The sequence below is a fragment of the Elephas maximus genome, chromosome X (genome assembly GCF_024166365.1).
Source record: "Elephas maximus indicus isolate mEleMax1 chromosome X, mEleMax1 primary haplotype, whole genome shotgun sequence".
NCBI classification, from domain to species: domain Eukaryota; kingdom Metazoa; phylum Chordata; class Mammalia; order Proboscidea; family Elephantidae; genus Elephas; species Elephas maximus.
This window is the reverse complement of record NC_064846.1, coordinates 54,097,523-54,116,945: the sequence shown is the minus strand read 5'-3', so window position 1 is coordinate 54,116,945 and position 19,423 is coordinate 54,097,523. Positions and strand designations below refer to the sequence as shown.

The window sequence follows — 19,423 nt, the reverse complement described above, 5'->3', positions numbered from 1 at the left end:
CGAGGGAGAAAGATGTGGCAGTCTGCTTCTGTGAAGATTGCAGCCTTGAAAACCCTTCCTAGTCAAGTGTACTTTTACTACTAACCCTCTGCTTGCTAATATACCTCTGCTCACTTGGCACTATTTGTCTCAGTGTTTGAATTCTTTCCTACACCGAAGACAAGAACCGAGGCCATTCTCCGGTAACATATTCTGGTGCCGTGACTTGGATCACAAGCTTCCTACCCTTTCGTCCGGGAAGTGGTGAGTCCGCCTCAGAGCACAGGCTCTCTTTCTTTCCAGCCCAGCACCAAGGTATCCCTACCTCTGTGTGTGTGTGTTTTGTTTCTTCTTGAGAGAGAGGTCTCAGAAGTCTAGAAAGATTTGCCTGTACTTGGTCTGACTATTAACAAGAATACGGTAATAGTGAGTGTCTAATTCTTTAAGACTCTGAAGAAAAGAGACACTTCCTCGCTCCGCTTCGAGGAGGAAACCCGAGACATGCAGAGGCCTCACAGGGACTTCCAACTTCACTTAATTAACAATCAGGTTCGTCCGGGGAGCACGCATAAGGATTGGTCATCCAGTGCTCTGAGCGCCCTGTCTTAGACAACCAGGAGAGAACCTGAAACACGTTAGAGAAGCGCTGGCTGACTAGAGGGGTCACAGCCTCTAGCAGTCCCGCTCACAAAGTAGCACATTTTTGACCCAGAACACCTGTCCCCTGCTAACCTCAGCAATAGTCATGCCAAGTCGGCGAGTCTCTTTAAGGGACCAGTCATCCATCTACCTTTTGCACCTCTCAGCCCCACCCAACTTCTGGCTAACCTACTTACATCTATATCCTCCGTGTGTGCTTTGCAAAAGGGATCAGTGCTGTATTTGTGATAGGCTAAGGGATAATTTTTCCAGTGAAGAACCTCTGTCCCTTTCCTGTTTATACCGCCATTGTGAAGCTAAACACAGGCGGCCTTTCCTTGATCAGCTCCTCCTGCTTTCATGTTATAAGAGAATGAATAGGGACACTCTGGTCTGCCTCATTGAATCAAGAATCTTAAGGTTATTCATTAGACTAACTAAAGCTATATCTGTTACCCCCCTCACAAAGAATTTGAATGTCCGAGAGTATACAAAGAAGTGGGCTACAGGAGTCTACTTTATGACAGCCCTCCGTGCCCTGATTCCCTCTTTCAGCGTGCAAGAACAATTCATAAAGTATACAGAGAGGGGCAGACATGAGGAATGGGTTTGCTGGCTCTGCAGAGAAAAGGAAGGGAGGGGCCCAGAAAATAATAAGATTACCCCCTCTTGGGTATGGACAGAAGAGGGGTTCCCACAAATGCTAAATCATCTCCTCCGCCCAATTCCAAGGGACCCCCAAGATTATGCAGTGTGTCAGGGGGCGAGACAATCAAGGTATCAGCTTCAATGGATAGTAAAGTTTGCCAGTAAAATGAAGGCTTCCCAGACAGCGGCACAAAGGACCCCCACCCTAAAATGGCTAGCAGGGTATGCGATAATTATTTTCTTGGCAGAACAAGGACATCAACAAATACATAGGTTCATGTCCCGCCAAGACGGCAGACATAGGCAAGAACAAGGGCCCCTGAGACAGAGGCAGTAGAAGTTTCTAGGCAAGAAACTTCAGGTGCGGGCTACACAGTAAGACTAGTTACTTCTGGAAGCCCAACACAGTAGGAAGTTTCTAAGCAAGAAACTTCAGGGCAGGCTACACAGTAAAAAAAAAAAAAAAAACAAAAAAAAACACAGTAAGACAAGTTAATTCTGGAAGCCCAAATGTAAGCAAAGACCCCTAGGACGGAGGCAGTAGGAAGTTTCTAGGCAAGAAACTTCAGGTGCAGGCTACACAGTAAAAGACTAGTTAATTCTGGAAGCCCAGGCGTGAGAAGGGACGCCTTCTCTGGGCAGTGATTTAACACAGGGGGCACAGGAGATGTCCTACCCCCATGACTCACTCTGTTTCTTTGCAGATGGGAAACCAAAACTCAGTACCACCAGCCTTGCCTCTGGGATGTATCCTCAAAAATCGGGACAGGTTTGACCCTCAAACCCTGAAGAGAAAGAGATTAGTCTTCTTTTGTAACACTACGTGGCCTCAAAACAAATTGGGAAATAGATTTGGCCACAACAGGGAAGTTTGAATTATCATACGATCCTTCAGCTAGATCTGTTTTGCCGGACACAAGGCAAATGGACAGAGGTCCCTGATGTCCAGGTTTTTATGGCCTTAAGGGAAAATCCAGAACTGTGTAAAAAGTGCAAGATAGACACTGCAGTTCTCCCCATCGTTACAAACCAAACAATAGACACCTTAGACCCAAACCCTACCAACCCTGCAACCCCATCCTTAAATACTAAAGAAATGTCTGTTCCTTCTACTCCTCCCTACTCCAATTCCTCGCCCACAGCACCTTCACCACCTTACCTGTGCCCCCTTCAAGAAGTGGCTGGCCCTAATAGATGAGTCAGGGTGCAGGTTCCTCTTTCAATACAAGACTTAAGAAAACTAAAAACAGAGCTAAGAAGTTTCTCTGACGACCCTAACAACTATATAGAAAAATTTAAGAACTTAACACCTTTGATTTGGGTTGGAAAGACATAAGATAATCTGCAACCACTCAATCACCCAGGGAGAAAGATTAAATCTCACTGAGACAGCCAGACAATTTGCAGATGGGCTATATATACAAAACCAACAGGCCTACCCCAAGGGTGCCGCTGCAGTCCCAGGCATAGACCCGTGATGGGATTATAATACCCAAGGAGGGAGACAGGCGAGAGACCACATGTTAGTGTGCCTGGTTGAGATAATAAAAGCCTACAAAATAAAACCTACCAATTTCAATAAACTGGCTACTGTCGACCAAGGGCCCCAAGAAAACACCATTCTTTGGCCCTTTAATGTCTTTGACTCTTCTTTTACTATTTGGGCCCTGCCTCTTTAAAATACTAACTTGTTTTGTATCCTCCAGGTTACAAAAGTTTCAATTACAAATGGCTGTAATTCAGACTTCATCAAATAATACAAGTCCTGAAAGCCCTTTGGATCGAGCTGCCCAGCGCTTCCATCCTTGGCTCCCGGAGTCAAGCAAATCCCCCATTAGGGAACAAGTGCCTCTCCTAGGGCCAGCTCTACGCCCCAGTGACAGCAAGAAGTAGCTACAGAAGACAGACCACCCCCCTTCAACAACCCCAAAGATTTAGGAGAATGGCACTTGAGGGGGGAAAGATGTAAGGGGGAGGGGGAGAGAGCTTGCACTTGGGAAGAGGAAGTGGCAGGGGGTGGTGACATTCCTCAATGAGATGGTCCCTACATAGTTAAACCTTAAACTAAAGAAACAGTCTCCATAGACAGTCCTGTCCTGGCCTTTCAATGTTAACAGAGACAGATTAAGAGACAAGAAGGGTATAAAACCCTAAGAAAAGGACTATGGGGCTCTCAGATTCTCTCTTTACCTGAGTAGTCCGCTTGACACTTCCTAGTCAAGTGTACTTTTACTACTAACCCTGTGATTGCTAATAAACCTCTGCGCGTTTGGCACTATCTGTCTCAGTGTTTGAATTCTTTCCTACACCAAAGACAAAAACAGAGGCCATTCTCTAGTAACAGAACCACCAAACTTTTGGTTAGCAGTTGAGCTTTTTAACAACTGCACCTCCAGGGCTCCTTCCACTTTAGCTTAGAGATACACTAATTTAAAGTTTTTCAGGGAGCCAGCTGTAACTAGCGGGAAATTGGGTTGAAAACAATCCCACCCGAACTTGAACTTTGGTGTAATCCTGTTGCTCTGACACACACGGTCCACAATTCTCTTTAGTATCTGTTCACTCTCCGGGTCCCTGAGATACTGAGTGTTCATGCAACAAAATTAAATCATTCCTACTTAGGAATCATTTAGGAAATCATGCTGCATAGTCACACCAACGTAGGTTTGTTATATTTCTTTTTCTCTCCCCACATTTTATAGAAAGTTGTGCCACCTGTAAGACCAGGTGTGGATTAGGTAGAGATGAGAAGTAGCATGGAGGGTGCTGTAGGGTAAAAACATCACAAATTTTAGTAAAGCAAAAAAAAGTTTTATTTGGCACATATTCAAAAAGGCAAAAGTGGGAAGCGGACAAGCATGCCGCCAGAGCTATGTCTGCCCGAGTCTGAGGAAATATTACAGAACAGACAAAAGTGGGAAAATGGACAAGCACGCTGCCACAACCCCATCTGCCCGAGTCCGAGGAATCTGTACAGAATCATCCGTATATATTAACATTACAAATGGGCAAAACCACTGAAAGCTTCACCTTTTCACAGATTGGCTAGAACTGTGATCCTGCATTTTGAAGTATTTCTTAACAATCATTGGTACAGGTTTCAGTAATGACAGTCAGGAGGGTCTTCACTGGTCTAACAAATCTATTCACTAAATGCTAATGGAAAAAGATAAGAGTGGAAAGTCTTTTGTGTTCTGTTTGATTGGCTTATATGAAAGGTTCCCTAAAAGATATTTTCCAAGATTATCCTAGCTATTGTCTTTATGGAAACCCTGGTGGCCGTAGTGGCTAAGAGCTATGGCTGCTAACCAAAAAGTTGGCAATGTTCAGATCCACCAGGCTCTCCTTGGGAACCCTATGGGGCAGTTCTATTCTGTCCTATACGGTTGCTATGAGTCAGAATGGACTCAATGGCAGCAGGTTTGGTTTTTGGTTTGGTATTGTCTTTATACCTCAGGGCCCAGTTGATGTGTCCCTGTGAGCACAGCTCCAGCTGGGTCATATGCTCTATGCTCAAGGACAGGGAATAATGATTCCAATATTATTTCCTAAATCAAGGTGGCGGGATCAGTGCACAAGTGCAAGTGAGAGGCTCACCAACCATGTGCAAAAGTTAATTTTCAAGAGTCATGTGTGTGAGTATCCTACTGACTCTCTCAGAATGTAGGTATGATTAGATTCTTAATATTTCTGAAACATTCACGGCACTGGCCATCCTAGCATTTGCTGGCCCCTGCAGAGACTCATAACAGTCCCAGGCCAGTTTGGATTTTTTGTTGTTGTTTGCAGTGTCTGTGTGTTTGGTTTTGGGGTTTCATTTGTTTTGTTTGTAACTGGCCTGGGGGAGAGATTTGGGATCCAGCATTGACATTTCTGAAAATGTGTCCTGATCTTTTTCAAGTTCCTGGAAAGGGCTGAGGGCACCTTAAACCATGGACTGCTACCCTCCAGGAGACTGTTTAGGGCCAATTCTTAAAGGAAGGCTTCAAGATAAGCACTGACACAGTAGGATTTTTGATTCTCTGTGTTCTAGAGTGAATAAACTGATTATTCCTCTGAGGAGGGAGGAGGTTTCAACCACACCTTCTCAATTCTGGCTCCTTATACTAATTTTTCTTGGTCAGATTGTCACAACTGCTTATTTATTTTTTTAAACTTCAAATATAATTTTATTACTAGAAATTAGGAGCACTCCCATCTTTTTTCTGGTGAGAATACAATAAAAAAAAAGTGGGGATATGAGCTACTTGGATATAACTCAGCAAAGAACTGGAATAGAAAATAGCCAGTTTGTGTTTTTTAAAAAAATTTATGGTACAAGGCACTCCAACACCTACTGTTCAAGAAAAAGCTGATGCAAACCTTGCTTTGTTTAGTTCAGGAAGATTCACCTTTGCATAACCATCTAAAATGTACAAGCAACAAAAACAAAGCCATTTTATCTCATATCTATCAGTTGCTGTAAAGTTAATTCTGACTCATGGGACCCCATGTGTGTCAGAGTAGAACTGTGCTCTATAGGGTTTCCAATGGTTGATTTTTTTGGAAGTAGATTGCCAGGCCTTTCTCCCAGGTGCTTCTAGGTGGACTCGAACCTTCAACCTTTCAGTTAGCAGCTAAGCACATTAGCCTGAGCACAATAACCGTTTGCACCACCCAAGGACTCCATTCCATATCTAAAAAGAAAACCAAACCCATTGCCATTGAGTTGATTCTGACTCACAGCACACCCTATAGGACAGAGTAGAACTGCCCCCATAGAGTTTCGAAGGAGCAGCTGGTGGATTCGAACTGCCAACCTTTTGGTTAGTAGCTGAACGTTTAACCACTGTGCCACCAGGGCTCCTTTCCATATCTATGGAGGCTTAATTCAGACGCCCTTGACCTTTAGAAGTGTGTGCCTAGCCTTCCCTATAGATGTCCTTTCAGGTTTGCTATTGTTAGTTCTGTTTAGACTAGTAGTTTTCCAGGACCAGAGGCATCAGAGTCTCCTGGTAACTTGTTAGAAATGTAAATTCCAGGGCCCACCCTAGACCAACTGAATCAGCAACTCTGTGGGTGACCCAGCAAAATGACACTATGGTTTAAGAACCACTGATTTAGATTGTCTACCACACCTGGTGGCGCAGTGGTTAAGTGTTATGGCTGCTAACCAAAAGGTCAGCAGTTTGAATCTGCCAGGCGCTCCTTGGAAACCCTACGGGACAGTTCTGCTCTGTCCTATAGGGTCGCTATGAGTTGGAATCGATGGCAGTGGGTTTTGGTTTGGTTTTGGTTTACCACACTGTTGTTTCTCTGGTAAACTAGTGACCATAGCAGCATGTTTGATGATCCAGAAGCTTTAAAAAAAGTTTGCTTAGGATTTCTGGTGGGTGCACAATTCCCTCCTGTGAACTGAGTTTACTGGAAAACCAAAGTCCTGGCACAGAAATGGTTCAAATGCTTAGGCCAGAGAGCCTGCGAGTCTGGCACTATAGTCCTACCCAGAGCTTGATGGTCTATTTGCCAAGAGAGGCCTTGCGCTCGGGTGAAACTGTCCCACCGAGATCCTGGAAGTGCCAGTGTGATAGGCAAAAGCTCTCACCAGAAATAAACTAGTTTAGGCCTTAAGTACTACTCAGTTCTCCAGGCAGCTGCACCTGTGCTAAATGGGAATGTGCATGGAAAAACATTGCACATAGTCTTGTCCTTATTTTATATTGAAAATATATGTAAAATCACAACAAAGAATAATCCCAATGGCAGGGTAGAGGGGGTTAGAAGCTGGCAAAGCGGTCACAAAAGGAGAGACTGGAAGGAGGGAGCAGGCTGACTCATTAGGGGGAGAGTAAATGGGAGTATGTAGTAAGGTGCATATAAGCTTATATGTGACAGACTGACTCGATTTGTAAACTTTCACTTAGAGCACAATAAAAATTATTGAAAAAAAAGACTCATCCCATACCCCACCCCCAAGTGAGTTTGATGGCACCCTAGGAGATTTTCTATCTCCTTATACTGTAATCGCCCATCTCCAAATGCAGATAGCAGTTGCCATTGAGTCAACTCTGATTCAAGCGACCCCAAGTGTGTCAGAGTAGAACTGTGCTCCACAGGGGGGCTTCAATGGCTAATTTTTCAGAAGTAGATCGCCAGGCCCATTTTCTAAGGCTCCTCTGGGTGGGCTCAAACCTCCAACCTTTTGGTTAGCGGCCAAGGTGTTAACACGTTTGCACCACCCAGGGACTCCGGGTAGCAAGTGCCAGGCTGAAAATGTCTAGAATGAAGGCTGACTAATTCCTCTCCTCATCTAGAGCCTCTATGCAGTATCGACGAAGAGCAAGTACTTGCTCATTTGTTAAAGAAAATCAACCAACTCATTAAAAGAAAAATCTGAAACCAGGGGCCCAGGTCGCTACAAGAAAATCATCCCTTGTAGGAACAACTCAGATGTGCTGGTGTCTGGCTGATGACACGTTTTCGTCCTGCTTTTACTTTCATCTGTCGCCGCCTCTCCCTTAGCCCCAGCCTGTTCCCAACACCAAATAACTAGAAGATTCACACATCTCAACGTCAACATATACACACAACAAAGTTGCGTATCCCCTTAATCCTAGACGACGTCATCAATTCTCGCCACCAGGTCCATCAGTCTCTCCGTTCCCCCCGTCCTCTCACTTCCGTTCCCCTACCCCTGCAAGGCAGGGCGCAGGACATGCCTACGTGCAGTTCCTTCGCTCTCAGCCCGTAAGACCTGCTACACACCTCCGCCTCCTCCGCTCTCCCGGCGGAGGCCGACGAGAGCAGCGGCCGTGGTGGGGGCCCGACCCTCCCCCGCCCATCACCCTTACCAAAGGGCGGCCATTATAGAGACGAACACTGCACATTTCCCAGGTGCCCACGGAGTGACGTACAACGGAGCTCCCACAGTCCCCTTCGCCTCTGCTCTCCCCCTCCCACAACTCCCATATTAACCCTTTCGCGTTCGTTGACCATCGCCGCCCTCTTGCACACTGACTGCTTGGTTGGGAGCTCCAGGTAGTTATTTCCCCAAATGCACGTAGTCATGAAACCCTGGTGGCATAGTGGTTAGGAGCTACAGCTGCTAACCAAAAGGTCGGCAGTTCGAATTCACCAGGCGCTCCATGAAACCCAGTGGGGCAGCTGTACTCTGTCCTTACAGGGTCGTTATGAGTCAGAACTGACTCAAACGCAACGGGTTGGTTGGTTGGTTTTAACGGGCACGTAGTCAAACAGGTGTCTGGCTTTCATCACCCTTGGAAACTACAAGTTTTCCCCGCCCCCCATCTCATGTTAGTGTGACCCTAATACTTTGCAACATGTTTTCTCCTACTCAAAATGGGCGATTGAAACCTTGACATAACTAATGCCATAATGATACTCTAAGTCATCTATTAGCATTTTTTATTGCACCAGTTGCACTGGTCTCTTCCAAAGGGGTGCAGAGCCCTCTTGGCTCCTGTGGCCTTGGTCTCTCTCCTCTTCTTTGTTCTGAGAAATGGCCTTCAGCCTGCAAGATGGCAGCCAGGAAGGCTGCCTGGGGCTTTTGATCTGCATCTTTCTTTCTTGCTCCTTGTCTAAGTCAGAGTGGACTTGGCAGGCCAGTTCCACTAGCCAAGAGATTCTTATGTAAGTTTTTTTCAGCCTGTTACAAACATACAGAGTGCAGATGTCTGACATGCATATCTTTAGTTTAATCGTTTCTTGTAGTTGTTTTGTGATGTATATGACCATCTGTGGGCCATGTGCTTAAAAACATTAGGTAATCCTGGCCAAAATTATATATAAGCTGGTGTAAAAATTGCTCTTTGGGACTCCATAGAGAGCAGCCTGTGTTGCTGCCGGGTCCCCAGTGATATATATATATATACATCTTCTTGAATAAACTTTCGCACTCTTTCTAACTTGGAGTACATTTCAATGGCTCGACTGCTCCAGGGCACGGACCCCAGGTGGCTAATATTAGCCTCAGTTTCCTGAATATTTTTAGAGAAATAGGAGATCACCCTCAGGTCTGAAAGATAGCACTTTATGCTCAAGTAGGCTTTCAGCATAAGGGCAAAAGATTTAGTGGACTAACAACTGCAACAACAAAAGAAAGATATCAGTTTAAGTTATTACCCAGAATTGTCATTTCTCTGGTAAAAGACAAGACCAAACCTGTCCTCTTCAATCCAAAACCCATTGTCGTCGAGTCAGTTCAGGCTCATAGCAACCCTATAGTCATAGTCGTATATTGAACATTTTCTCAATTTGATTGTAAGTTGACTTGCAAGCTTATCAGTCACTTAAAATAGGAGCTAACTTATTTAGGTAAACAGTCCATGATGATGCTGGACCAACCCAAACTCTCAGTTTGCAGTTTCTGACCTGTTCACCTTGAACCTGTGTCCATTCTCTACTCTGAATTCCCCATCTCCTTTTGGTTCTAGTCTCACTCTTTAACTGCATACTGCAATGGTAAAGAGCACAGACTTTGAAAACCTGAACTTTCTGGGTTTGAATCCCCACTTGCCACAATTGGGTATATTTGTCAAAAACCTAAATTGCTTAGAGAAACACCAAAAATTAGTGTAAAGGAATATATTGTGAGTAGATATGAATCAGAGAAGGCTGTCCTAAGAGGGGACAGTGAAAACAGGTCTTATAGGTCATTGTTACATTGATTTCTCAAAAAGATAGCATCAAAGCGCAGGGCAGGTTATAGAAACAGTCACCAAGGACATGCCATGCATCCTAAAACAGCCTCTAGTCAGACCCTGACGTTCCTGATTCTCAAAGCTGGCTGCACATAATTTTCCAAAAGAACTCAATGCCTAAGGCAAAACGCTCTCTGCTAAGCTGCTTACAAAGCTATTGGTTTGACCTGAAGGTAACTCCAGGGAACCAGTTCCTTCAAGGTCCAAAAAAGACACCTAAGGGTGGATAGACTATGTGGGTCACCCCAATTCCATGAACCTAGAAATCTGGATTCCAGGAGAATCAAAACGATTTTGTCACTTTAAAGAATAGTGTCTTAGTTATCTAGTACTGCTATAACAGAAATACCACAAGTGAATGGGTTTAACAAAAAGAAACTTACTCTCTCACAATCTAGGAGGCTAGAACTCCAAATTCATTGTGCCAGCTCCAGGGGAAGGTTTCCTCTCTGTTGGTTCTGGAGGAAGGTCCTTGTCATCAATCTTCCCCAGTCTAAGAGCTCTCTGTGCAGGAGTCTCCGGTCCGAAGGTCATGCTCTGCTCTCAGCGCTGCTTTCTTGCTGGTATGAGGTCCCCTACAAGTGGTGACAGGGAGTGGGTCTTCCCTGTGCTACATTTCCTGTGCCCCACCTTGGGCTGGGGATTCGGCGCTGGGCTCTTCCCTGTTCACTCGCCCTTACTGAGGGAATCATGGTTAGTTTCTTTTCCTCCACTGACTAAAAAAAAAAAAAGATTAAATTCAGCGGGTCACCACGTATGATCTGAGGTATCGGCCTTGATCAGGACTTGGGCCCCCATGTCTCTCTGCTCGGGTCTCTCTTTTACATCTCAAAAGAGATTGGCTCAAGACACAATCCAATCTTGTAGATTGAGTCCTGCCTCATTAACATAACTGCTGCTAATCGTATCTCATCAACATCATAAAGACAGGATTTAACCACACAAAAGACAGGATTTACAACACAGGAAAAGCACATCAGATGACAAAATGGTGGAGGATCACACAGTACTGGGAATCATGGCCTAGCCAAATTGATACACGTATTTTTGGGGGACACGATTCAATCCATGACAAACAGAAATCTATTTTCTCACAGTTTAGGAAGCTAGAAGTCCAAATTCAACATGAGGATCTAGGAGGAGGTACTGCCTTGTCTATTTCAGCCTCTAGTAGCCAGAGATCCTGGGCTTGCAGATTCGTCTGCCTCCTTTGTCTTCAGACAGCATCAGTCTCCTTCCTTCTGCATGTGATTTCTCCTGTGTCTAATCTGCTCTTTTTAAAACTCAGTAGTGGTTAGGTTTAGGAAACACCCTACACGGATAACATAACAAAGAAAACCCTATTCCCAAGTGGAATTACATCCACAGGGAAAAAAAAATTTTTTTTTATTCATTGTTATTAGGTGTCATCAAGTCAGTTCTGACTCATAGTGACCCTATGTACCACAGAACGAAACACAGCCCGGTCCTGCACCATCCTCACAATCGTTGTTATGCCTGAGCCCACTGTTGCAGCCACTGTGTCAGTCCATCTCATTGAGGGTCTTCCTCTCTTTCGCTGGCCCTCTACTGTACCAAGCATGATGTCCTCCAGGGACTGGTCCCTCTTTGACAACATGTCCAAAGTACATAAGATGAAGTCTCATCATCGTTGCTTCTAACGAACGAGTATTCCAGCACAGTATGCACAGGTATAGGGGTTAGGATTCCAGCACATATTTGGGGGGAGACACAAATCAATTCGTAACACTGGACAAAGTATTTGAGCACTCTATTCCTTGTCCTTCTCATGTATAGAATGGATATAAAAAGAGTACCTACCTCTAGGGTTGCAGTTAGCATTTTAAAAGTTCATATGTGAGAAGCACCAAAAACATTGCCTGGCACAGAATTAAGCAGTATATTGAAATAGAAATTATAATTATTGGCTTGAATGTTAATTCCTTCTCATGTAAAACCTCTGGCTAGTAAGTAGTAAATAATAATAATGGCTAACATTTGCATATCTATGTACCAGACACTTTGCTAAGTGTTTTAAACCCATTTTTTGTTTGCTTGTTTAATCCTCACAATAACTCTTTGGTGATAGTTACAAGTATTGTCCTCCTGTCATGGGCTGAAGTGTGTCCCTCCCAAATATCCGTCAACTTGTCTAGGCCGTGATTCCCAGTATTCTGTGATTGTCCATTTTGTCTTCTGAGGATTTTTCCTATGTGTTGCAAATCTTACGTCTATGATGTTAATGAGGTGGGATCAGTGGCAGTTATGTTGATGAGGCAGGACTCAATCTACAAGATTAGGTTGTGTCTTAAGCCAATCTCTTTTGAGATATAAAAGAGAGAAGCGAGCAGAGAGACATGGGGACCTCATACCACCAAGAAACAAGAGCCAGGAGAAGCTCCTTGACTGGGGAAGACTGATGACAAGGACCTTCCCCCGGAGTCAACAAAGAAAGAAAGCCTTCCCCTGGAGCTGGCACCCTGAATTTGCACTTCTAGCCTCCTAGACTGTGAGAGAATAAATTCCTCTTTGTTAAAGCCATCCACTTGTGGTATTTCTGTTATAGCAGCACTAGATGACTAAGATACCTTCCTCCCTTCTTTTTTTATTTTATTTTTTAAAGGAGCTAAGAAAGCTCAGGTCAGTCAGATAAGAGATTAACTCAATAACTTCCTTATGGTCACAGAGCTAGTAAGAAATGGAACCAAGATTTCAACTTATATCTGTCTTGTTGCCTTTCAAATATCACTGAGGAAAAAGGCCCTAAATTCTTTTCAAGTGTTCTTTTTTTTCTAAGAGTTGCTCCAATATCCATGCAGGTCAAGAAGGTTGGGTTCTCCTCAGAGGCAGAAGGGCAGCAGGTAATAAAGCAAGGATCTCTCCCCTGAAGGCTGGCAGCAAGGGGGATGACTAAAATATCAATGGTCATAATCAGCTCACTTACTGCCCCCACTGTGCCACATAGACCCCATTACTGCCTGTACTGCCCGAGGCCACAGGGAATAAAGATGCAGGATCCTTACCTCACCCCTCCAGTCTGTAAAGCTTGGATATTATAAAAGATTTTGTGCCTATTTGAGGACGGTACTGTCAAAAGAAAAAAAATCTGATCAATAAGTCAATTAGAGTTAAAAGGTTTTACTGGGCAGAAAAAAATTTTTGTGAACAGGGAGCACTCCTCCAAAGAGATGAGCTCGTCACATTCCAATTTTAATTAGCTTATATACAGTATAAACTGTTAGGAGGTTTCCCAGAAGGGAAATTTACAATACAGTGAAAGCTGTGAGAGCCGGAACTGGAGGGAACCACCTTGTTTTTCCAGGTCTTGCAAGTTTTTGGCCTTTGACAGGGTATGGTCTTACCACTTTTCTATCGCCTATTTTAATGGAAAATATTCACGTTTTCCTCCTCTAACAGGTTTCTGCCTTACACAGGTTCTGGTTTTCGCAGATTTTAGTGGAATTAGTTGTCAGTCACTTAATAGGCAGGAAGTGGCTTGGATTGACTTATTAAGTCTTCGCGTCCCTATTCTATAGACTAGCTATGGCTTATCTAATTATTTAAAGATTTCCCAGAACTGTCTTTATTACAAGTTTTTAGTTTCTATGAAGGGTTAAGAGTTAAGTTTAAACAGGGGAGGGGGCATTTTCTTTAACTGTACCAAAAAACACTTTAATAGTACTATTCTGACTTCAGCCAAAGTGGTAATATTTATGACTTCCATATTAGCAGTCCCTGGAACCAGGTATTACTACCTCAGCCCAAGGGCACAGGGGAATTCCCTCTTTCCAAGATGAAAACAAAAAAGGAATTCCCTTCCTTCCCTCAGAGCCTATAGTACCCAGGATCTTGCTCCACACCCACTACTTCTCACTTTATCCTCAGCCAGTCAACAATGGTGTTTTCAGAGGAAGGACTGGTGATGATGAAGGAACAGGGGAGGGAGGAGGACGAAAATCCTCCTGTTTGCTGCAGTAAATCTAGGACTGCCTTGTCCTCACCCCAGTACCGCTTTTGTAGTTCCCTGATGCTCTCCTTCACTCCCACTTGGTACTTTAGAACTTGGGCTTCAGTTGCAGATGAATCAATTTCTTGCCTTTTTTTTTTCTCCATTATCCAACAATAACACCGGTATCTGAGTTTGATCTACTTAACGTGGCGAAATTTGAAAATAAAAAGGAGCAGGATAGCATGGGAAAGCTTTTTACTGAATTATCTCCATCTTTTCTAGCTGTCAACCTGTTAGAAAATGTTTAGCGCAGGGGTAAAGTTACAAAAAGTCCAGTTACAGATGCCAGGAAAGATAGAAATTCTGGAACAAAACAAAAAGTGTTGGCAGGGGAACGACAAACAAAAAGGGTGTCTCTAGAGCCAGTAGAAGTAAAGAAAGAGAAAGATTGAGAAGTGGGTCTCAGACACAAACTATTGACCCTGGCTCTTACAGCTCCTTTCACCCCAAACCCCATATCGCCACGCCAGAGACTTCATCTGCCTTCAATTCTTCTAGCCAACCCAGTTCCTTCACCACCGGGCACCTTGCCCTGATCACAGCAGCCACCACCAGCTGCTGCTGCTTAGCAAAGGGGGTATGTGAGGGAGAGGGTGTTCCTAAACCCAGTGCCAGAAAGGGAGATGTGTTCCTAGCAACACTAGTTGTCCTCTGAACATATTATTTTAGAACCAGTGTCATGCATGGTTTAGGTATTCAGGTTTCTGCAGTGTTTTCAGTAGTATGTTTCAGTTATAGTGTAGGTTTCTGAAGGGTTGATCTAGTGTCTTGCAGTGGATCGCTTTTGTGTGGCCTTTCTCGTCATGGTCTTGTAACTCCCACCCAGGTGATTGGGCAGGGCTGTGGAGACATTGTAATTGTGGCCCACCAAAGGGAGTGATCAGTTTTGCCATCCTGCTAAGCTTAAATGAGAGCCAATTCCAGAGCAAAGAGAGGATCCCACCATCATCAAGGAAGGAGAACCAAGAGAAGAGCATGACCTTTGGACCCGGGATCCCTCCTGAAACCAGGAGACGGAGAGAGAGAGCTATAACACTGAAGATGGCGAGAAGCAGTGGCAGAGAAACGACAGCAGGAAAGACTGGCAGGAGATGGTGTGGTGGGCTCCCTGCCTCACAGAGCGAGAAAGGTGAGTGACTTTGGGCCAAGGCTTATTGATGGAGTGGGGTGCCTCTGGGCATTTGTTGGCAGAGCTAAAAGAGCTTTGTAACACTTGCCTGAGCAGGGCAAAGGACTAGGGCCAGAGAGGGGTGTGCCTGTGGGCGCAGCTGAAAAGATGCTGTCCTGATGGGAGAACTGTATCCTGAGTGTTCCTGAGCCTGAACTGTAAACTGTTACTTCCCAAATAAACCCCATAATCATGAGTATTGTCTGTGAGTTCTGTGTGGCCATTATAATGAGTTATTGAACCCAGCAGAGAAGTAAAGAGTACTGTGGGATGGATGGTTGGTGTCAGAATTAGTAAAGATGGTGGAGAGAGAAGGCATGTCTGACCTCCTCTGCATAGGAATCAGCCTTGGGCTATTGATCTTGATTCTCCTTCCTCCTTGTGAAGTTAGAGGACGTCAGATGCTGCCTCATGCCATTTTTACATCTGGGCCCTAACACATATATGACAGTGTTTCCGTACTATATACCATCAGGCCTCCTTTATGAGGCAGATAGGTCCATCCCTCAGTAGCTGTGGGTGTTGATTCCTCGTTGTAGACAAAGCAGTCATATCCATCTATGAGAAAGCTGGGGGTGAATTAAGATGCAACTGGACAGGGCTCCTCAAACCAAACTGGGACATATGACCTAACACAAATTGAAATGAGGCTGATTCTGTGCTCCTTTAAAAAATCACCTATATGAAACCAAATGGCCAATGATTAAAAACAAAGATGAGAATGTAAGGGGGCAGGGAAACTAGATTAATGGAAACGGAACAAGCAGAACAGAAATGATGAGAATGTTCACACATTGTGAAGAAGGCAACCAATGTCACTGAAAAATTTGTGTAGAAACTGTTGAACAGGAACCTAAACTGTTGTGTAAACCTTCACTGAAAACACAATAAAATATTATTTAAAAAAAATGAGGCTGAGTGTCTTAGTTATCTAGTGCTGCTATAACAGAAATACCATAAGTGGGTAGCTTTAACAAACAGAAATGTATTTTCTCAGTTTAGGAGGCTAGAAGTCAGAATTCAGGGTGCCAGCTCTAGGGGAAGGCTTTCTCTGCTGGTTCTGGAGGAAGGTCCTTGTCCCTTCAGCTTCTGCTCCTGGGCGATCTTCATGTGGCTTGGCATCTCTCTTCCCCCATCTCTGCTTCTCTAGCTTGCTTGTTTAATCTCTTTTATATCTCAAAAGAGATTGACTCAAGATACACCCTAATCCTGCCTCATTAGCATAATAACCACAACATAATCCTCATTGCCCCCACATGTCTGTCAGTTTGTACAGGGAGCTTGTGTGTGGCTGTGATGCTGGAAGCTGTGCCACCGGTATTCAGATACCAGCAGGGTCACCCATGGAGGACAGGTTTCAGCTGAGCTTCCAGACTAAGACAGACTTGGAAGAAGGACCCGGAGGTCTACTTGTGAAAAGAATTAGCCAGTGAAAACCTTACGAATGGCAGCAGAACACTGTCTGATATAGTGCAGGAAGACGAGCCCCCTAGGTTGGAAGGCACTCAAAAGACGACTGCAGAAGAGCTGCCTCCTCCAAGTGGAGCTGACCTTTTGGGACCTTCATTTGCTGATGTGGCATGACTCAAAATGAGAAGAAACAACTGCAAACATCTATTAATAATCAAAACCTTTGTAACATTTGCCTGAGCAGGGCAAAGGCCGGTCCAGGGGCTGAAGGACTGAGGGCCAGAGAGAGGCCTGCCTGCAAGCACAGCTGAGAAGAGGCTGTCTTGATTGAAGAGCTATATCATGAATTGTTCCTGATCCTGAATTGTAACCTGTTACTTCCCTAATAAACCTCGTAACTGTGAGTATTGTCTGTGAGTTCTATGTGGCCATTGCAACGAATTATCGAACCCAGCAGAGAAGTAGAGAGTACCATGGGAGGGATAGCTGGTGCCAGATTTGCTAAAAAGTTTGGAGAGAGGAGGTATGTCAACCTTGGGCTGATGCTGGTGATGATTCTCCCTCCTTCCCCTTGTGAAATTAGATGAGGAGGTCAAAGGCCTCTACCACACTATTTTTACAGCTGTTATTAGGAAACCCATTATGTTTCTATCACATAAAAGAAAACTGCCAAAGGTAGGCAGTTCCATATCGTTATGGTGGTTACTTTCATCTTTCTGCTATGTCTTCCAAGCCCAAGCTCCGCCTTCCAAACTCAAAGTTGCCTCAGTGTGACGAGTCAGTTGCTGTAGCTCCAGCCATCACATCCATATCCCAGGCAAGGATAATAAGAAAGAAGGCAATGTAAAATGGCCTTCCAGCTTGAGATAGCCTTATACACAACACACCTCCCCTCCAGCACCCCATGCATGCATGTGCACACTCACATGTGAAATTATGGAGCTTTCTAGGAAGCCTCACAACTTCTACTCACAAACCACTGGCCTTATTAATCATATGAGCACTCCTATCTGCAGAGGAGGATGGGAAATTAAGTTTTTTCAGCTAGGCACATGGGCATCCCCCAACAAAATTAATATTTTATTACTTAAAAGAAAAGGTATGGAATAGGCAACTAGTAGACTCTGCCACATTTTTTAAAACATATCTGTATCCTTACCTAGATTGTAAATTTTATAGTATGTCACATCTTTTTTGTATTTCCAGGGCCTTATACAGTACAAGAGTATACACGCAACGGATGTTTATTTCCTGAAGGAAGAATGAATGGAAATCTCAGCTGATGATAGGTTACGAGGAGGAAAGTCTAAGAAAGGCCTGAAGTGGTGAACATTATTACTCATTTATTTATTTCAACCCAAATTAATTGATCACCCAAGTCTGTGCCAAGGCCTATGCTAGCACTGACCAACCAGTAAGAGCTGAATAATTGATGGTCCCTGGCTTGAAGAAGGAGGTGGAGTGAGGCTGGGAGATGACAGAATGGCATATACAGGTAGTCCCCGACTTATGATGTATTCGAGTTATGGCAAACCACACTTATGACCGTTTGTTTTTGGTTTTGTACATCTTATCATCAGTAACTTTACAGTGGAGGGATTAGCTGGAGTTTTTTCTAAATAAATCAGGGACTTCAATTCAGTTGCTTGGAAACATGGATCCAAATGCTGATCGCTTTGCTAAAGTCAATAGGCAGATTCGGGAAGCAGAGAGATGTTACCATGAAATATATGAAGAAAAAAGGGAAAGGACCATACAGGCAACTTTCACTAATTTTCTGACTAGAAATGCCACCCCCATTCCCAGGGATAATCCAGATGATCCAGAACCTTCCACAAGTGGAGTTTTTATTGCAACTGGCAAAATGCCAATGTTGCATAACTCTTCTTCATCATCGGAGTGAATTTTTATGATTCGTGTATTTTCTACGTATGTATGGATTTTGTTCTGTCGTACACAGGGTCGCTAAGAGTCAGAACGGACTTGATGGCACCTAACAATAATACAACATGTATTGAAATATATCTTTAGGTTTATATGTAATATTTCCAACCCCCAAAGACAAATAAAGATCGTATTTATAAAGATACTGATAATAAAAGGCAATAATAATGAAAACTAAAAAAAAAAAAATGAGGTATTCAATGTACGTTAGAACTGACTGACGTCGGAGTTGTTGGAACGGAACCCTGTCCTAAGTCGGGGACTACCTGTACAGGTAAGCAGGCAACTTCAGGAAAATGGTATAGGAGCACAGAAAAAGGGCCTTTACTCCACTTTTGTGAGGCTAGGGAGTTTCAAGTGTATTATTAATGGAAACCATAGTTTCCCAGTACACTAACAAATTAGGTTGCAGCTGTATGGGTTAAAAACAAAACCACACTGTTGCTGTGGTGTCAATTCTGATAATGGCGACCCCATATATTACAGAGTAGAACTGCTCCATAGAGTTTTCTTGGGCCACCCCATGTGTTGCAGTGTAGAACTGCTCCATAGGGTTTTCTTGGCTGTAATCCTTACGGAAGCAGACCAGCAGGGTTTTCTTCCTTGCCGCTGCTGAGTGAGTTCAAACAGCCAACCTGAGTTAGTCCGAACTGCCGCCACCCAGAAACCTAGTTTTATGGGTATAGCTCAGACAATCTTAAGCATCAAATCAGGTTGGTGGTGCAGTTATCCCAATTAATGATGATAATCTCTCATCTCTTCCCCCGAAACAACTATATTGTGGCCTATTCAATCAAGTCATATTTAGATAGCTAAAAAATGCCCCCCAACAATCCAGAATACACTTCTTCCCTTTCCACTGAGACCACGTCAGACTATGTCTGACTTGATCTCTCTGCAATAAAAAATATAAGAAATACTTTCTAA

General features: G+C 43.9%; 1 protein-coding gene across 1 annotated transcript in view; it reads left to right on the top strand.

Moving 5' to 3' along the window:
• ZCCHC18 (zinc finger CCHC-type containing 18) overlaps positions 1 to 1,744 on the top strand; it is a 51,292-nt gene extending 49,548 nt beyond the window's left edge. The window contains 1 exon segment of the mRNA XM_049871635.1: positions 134 to 1,744. The gene's annotated coding sequence lies outside the window, so the exon portion shown is untranslated.
• The last annotated feature ends 17,679 nt before the right edge of the window (positions 1,745 to 19,423 follow it).